Source organism: Theobroma cacao, chromosome 8, assembly GCF_053813885.1.
Source record: "Theobroma cacao isolate CCN51 chromosome 8, ASM5381388v1, whole genome shotgun sequence".
Taxonomy (NCBI): Eukaryota; Viridiplantae; Streptophyta; class Magnoliopsida; order Malvales; family Malvaceae; genus Theobroma; species Theobroma cacao.
The window spans coordinates 10,366,137-10,371,764 of record NC_142646.1 but is presented as its reverse complement, the minus strand read 5'-3'; positions in this window follow the sequence as shown (position 1 = coordinate 10,371,764).

Genomic DNA, 5,628 nt, shown 5'->3' with positions numbered 1-5,628 from the left:
TTGAGAGAATTTAGATCAAATTTGACAAATTGGAGAATTGTATGAGTATAAGGGATGAAAAATATGTCTATGGGCAATTTTTTAATTTTTGGGGTAAAAATGTAATTTTTGACTTTTACAGGGGCAAAAGTGTAAATTTCAAAAAAATTACTCCACCGAGGCTTTGGATAAGTTTGAGAATTTTATCTAAGCTATGGATATGTGGGACAAGTGTATGGTGAAAATTTGGAAACAAATGGATGAAATTTTAAAAATGGGCCAATGGGAAAGTGACACATGGCATTTTTTAATGAAATAATATTATTTTAATGAAAAGTCAGCCATTTAAACCCAAATTTTGAGTGCTGGCTGGCCATAAGGAAGAACAAGAGAGGAAATAGAGAGGAAAGGAAGAAAAAAATAAAAACCAAAGAGAAACAAGAAAATTCAAAGGGAAATTCACGGTTTTCGACCGTTTACGCGTCTAACGGTAAGATTTTTTGATTTTAGCTTGATTTCTACCTTTCCTATGCCTTTATTTCCATTTAGCATGCTTGAGGAGAGAGATCAAAAAGTGATATCAAGGGCTGGACGAAATTCTAGGAGAGAGAAATTAAAATTTTTAGGTTTTGATTTTTAGTTAAATTGATAGTTTTAGTTAGTTAAATGTGTTTAGAAATTAAATTGGGCAAGAAATCAGTAAATTTTCACAATACCCACTCTTGGCTGGATGCTCAATGCTGTACAATGATGATGAATTGATTTTATTCTAAGGAAAATGAAGAGAAAATGATGAAAAACGATTAAACGTGATAGAAAAACAAAGTAGAAAATTAACCGACTTAATGTCCCATTTTTGGCCGAATTTTTCAAGGAAGGGAGTGAGCTGATTTTGTTGTTTTTAGAAGGTTATTGGCTGATATTTAATGGTTAAAAATGTTGGAGAGAGAATGGGATGATTTAGAGCTAAAATGGAGCGCGTTAGCAATTTATCGGGGAAAGTGCCAAAAATAGGTTAATACCGCGTTTAAGCCGTTTTAGGCTATTGCATTTCATACCATGCATTAGTATAGGATTTAAGTTAATTATATAGTGATTTAGCATCAATGTGATGAATTGTGTAAATTTTTGTAATGTGTCTAGGAGGAGAGCCTTCCGGAAAAGGCAAAGAAGTCGTACCCGACAAGTAGTGATCGGGGCGTTTAAAAAGCTTTTAGTTTGTACAAACGGTGAGTAAACTTATTATTATTGTAAATTATCTAGAGTTTATTTTAAATGCCCTTTATGTATTTTATGAAATGAGAACGAGATTAAAACGGGATTTTTGATGTTTTAGGAATAAATGTGACAAATAAAAATATATTGTATTGATTATGAAATTGAGTAATTGGAGGCTACAAATTGACTTGAAAAATATATATTTTCCTAGGAATGGCTTATGAGAAATGAGTATATGTGGCTATATTTTGTGAATGCATTGGGAAATTTATGTAAGTTGTTTTACTATGCAGGCTGGATAAATAAATAAAAGCCACGTTATACTGTCGAAATTTTATTAAAATTGGTGGGTTAGTCACTGCAGTGACGGGTTTTCGTGGACTACCTATTAGAGGGGCACGGTAAACCCAGTTATATAGTTACTCCAGTTGTAGAGGCGAGGAGGGTAACTCCCGGGGTAGTATTAGAGCTCACTTCACGTCGAACCCCCACGTGAATGTGTAACTCGGCCAACGCCAAGGGACGGCTGGTTTTAAAAATAAAAATGTGTTTCACGTGTGAATATTTTAACACCCTTGGCGGACTCGGTTAGATGCCTCGGGCAAGGTATCCCCGAGGATTAGTTTTGGCTTGAGCCTTGTTTTAATAAAAGACATAAGCCTTAACAACTGTTTTGGTAAATTACAAATATTTTATGGTTTAAGAAACAAATTGAAAACATTATGAAATGGGTTGAAATTTGTTGTTTAAACTTGCCTCCATTTTACTCGCCTTTAGATATTTATGATAATGTCAGTTTACTCATTGGGATTGCAAAATCTCACCCAACTCCTTTCCACCCATTTCAGGTTCAGTATAGACTGTAGATAGCTGATCTCATTGAGGACTACCATTGGATCTGCATTTTCCAAACCGTAGGTTCACAGTCCTCTTTACTTTTGTTTATTCGGGGGCCCTCTTGTTATTGTAAATTAAATTAAATATTTTGGTTTACTGTATTTCAGTATGTATAAATTTATTTAGCTTTTACACTATAAAAATTATCCACGTATAACTCTATAAATATTGTTTTATAAGAAAATATAATATTTTTCTTAATATTTCTTTTATTTTCTTATTATATTCAAATAACCGTAATTTCGTTTTAAATGAAGATTTTAGACTTTTAAACTCATTTTGAATATGAATTATGTGTTTTGTACTTGTATATTACGTTTTAGCTAGTTTCGAAATTTTTGAGAAAAAAATGACCAAAATACCCCTGTGTGGCGAAAATTTTATTTTGATTGTTTTTGATCTAAAATAGTGTATATTCTCTAAAAACTATATATTTAACAACAATTGCTCACAGGAAAGGAAAGAAACTGATATGTAAGCCCTGCGGGGTTCCGGTTGGCATTCTGGATAATGAGTGTCAATCAGGGACGTTGCGACGATTGTCATGGGCCTGAGGGAGGTTCCGTGTCGTGACATACCTTGGCCGAGGGCTATCCCAACTGAGTCCGCCAAGGCTATTAGAAAGTCATGTTTTTATTTTGAAAACATAGTCGTTCCTTGGCATTGGCCGAGTTCCCCTTCACGTGGTGGTTTGGCGTGAAGTGAACTTTAAAGTTATACCTCAGGAGTTACCCTACTCGCCTCTCCAACCGAGGTAAAAATATAACAGGATTCCGTGCCCCTCTAATAGGCTAGTCCACAGAACCTAGCCCACTGCAGTAGGTCAAACCCACCATACAATAAAATTTTGACAACATGACAGGGCTATTATATTACTACTCAGCCTGCAAGGGTAAAATAAAGTAATTCATATAATTCATAAAAAACACAGCCCAGCCAGTCATGCCAACACAATAACATAAGCCATTAATTCAATTTTAAATTTACAACATATCAGTGGTCTCCAATTACTCTATTTTCAAAATCGTTATTTCATTTCAAAACAATTTATAAAATATTTTCATTTAAACTCATTTTGTTTACAAAACATAAAAATTTACCATTTGAACTCATTTTCATAAAATTCACCAAAATTGAATAAAAACATACTTTAGATAATTAAAATGATGGTAAGGTTACTCACCGTATCTAGAGTGGGGCTTTTTGAAATACTCAGACTACTGATCCTCGGGTGCAATTCCCTTGCCTTTATCGCAGGACTCACCACCTTGACGCAGTACAAAATCGAGAAATTCACCACATTGGTACTAAATTGAAATTAAACTAATTTAGACTACTAATGCTTGATATGGAATGCAAAAATGTCTAAATTTTTGCCTAAATACGGTGCTAGCCTATTTCGATCTTTTATCCGATAAATCGATATACGCGTCCGTTGAAACTCCTAATTAATTTTTTTCAGTTTCTATACCTCAATTGCACCCAAATTGACTTAATGTCCCTCAGTGTAGTGCAAATTATCAGTCTCGATAGCAAATTATGAAAATACCCCTAGTGGGTAAAAATTTATATTTTTGCTCCGAAAATTCTCATTATTTTTCTAGGCTCATAATTCATCATTATTCATCATAATTTCTCAAATAAACATCAAGATCAGCAGCCAATATTCCCCTAAAAAATTCGGCATAATGGGTTTCAATGGGAGAAAATTATATCTCTAGCTTATTTTTGCTATATTTCAATATAACTTAACTAAAATCACTTAATTCAATTAAAATCAACCAAAAATCAAGCTCAAAACTCATCCATGGAGGTTTGGCCAGCATGGGTGTCCATACCCACTTTCTAATTTTGCATGGAAATGAGAAAAAAATGCATGGGTAGTGAAAATCACAAGGAAAATCAATGAAATTTACCTTTTCAATACTTAATTTCTTGATTTCTCTTGATTTTCCCCAAATTTTCAGGTAGGGTTCTTATTTGTTTTTTTCCCCCTTTTCTCCCCTGGTTTGGACGGCTGAAGAAGATGAGAATTCTGGAATTTTTACCTTTTTAAAGGCTAAAATAATATAATATTATTTTATTCATTTTTTTAATGTTTTATTAATTCCTTAAATTCTAGCCATCCATTTGTTTCCAAATTTTCACCATACACTTGTCCCACATATCCATAGCTTAGATAAAATTCTCAGACTTATCCAAAGTCTTGGTGGAGTAATTTTTGAAATTTACACTTTTACCCCCGTAAAAGTCAAAAATTACATTTTTGCCCCAAAAACTGAAAAATTGCCCATAGACATATTTTTCATCCCTTATACTCATACCATTCTCCAATTTGTCAAATTTGATCTAAATTCTCTCAAAATCTCAAATTTTGTCCGCGGGTGGTAAAATTACGATTTTGCCCCTACACTCTAGAAATCATCGGAATTAAACTTTTTCACTACCAAACCCTCAAATTATACTCCAATAAGTCAAATGGGGCCAAAAAAAATTCTTTTCTAAAAATTCCCATTGTGTCCTTAGGTGGCAAATGACCATTTGGCCCCTAGATAGTAAAAATTCTAGTTTAACTCCAAATTGATCCTCGAACTCCAAATCACCATATTAAACCATTCTGGGACTTTAATATTCTTAATTTTATTTTAAATTCTCTATTTAATCTAGTTCGAGGCTTAAATTAACTTAATTGTACCATTTGGTACATTGTCATCTTTTAACGATTTTTCTTTCGAGGCTTTCCAAGTATGCAAGCATATTGTCAATCATATGAATGACATGGAAAGTATTTTATAAGGTCGGGCTTGACAACACTACCTCCCTTAAAATAAAATTTTGACCTCAAAATTTCATGTACTGAACTCAAAGAAAAGGTGGGGGTATTGTTTTCTCATCTAATGCTCGACTTCGTATGTCCTCCCCTTTATAGGGAATTTCGATTTGTTCACCTCATTTACCTCCAATTCAACTCAAGTACTTCGCTTATGTCTATTATTATCCTTTAAAATCAGATCAACAATAACCTTCACAATTATAATCTCTTATATCGAGACACCAAGCATGCTTTTATTACTATCATTAAGCTTGAACCATAACTCCATCTTAATCATACCAATTTCGATCGCATTTTATTCTTATTTAGGTATACCAATCACTATCTTATTACTTCATTCCATATCAAACTTCTCGACTTTCATTCATTCATCCTATCCTCATACACTATTGTGTAGTTTACAATATCATTAACACGCCATACTCATTCCTGTACATATCCTCAGCGTTTGGGAAAATTAATGGCTTTAATTATTTTTACATATTTCATGTTTACTTTGCATTTAGGAAATTTCAATCTTCTTAATCCTATTAATCCATCTCATATGGCTTAATCGTACTATAGATTGTATTCCCTTAACTATTTCTCCAAAATTCCTTAGGTCACCATAAATCGTCTTCTGATAAGATTCTTAATCGTTACATTATCTATACAACTCATCAAATATATTAAGTTCAAATCTCGAACCACTAAAACCATTA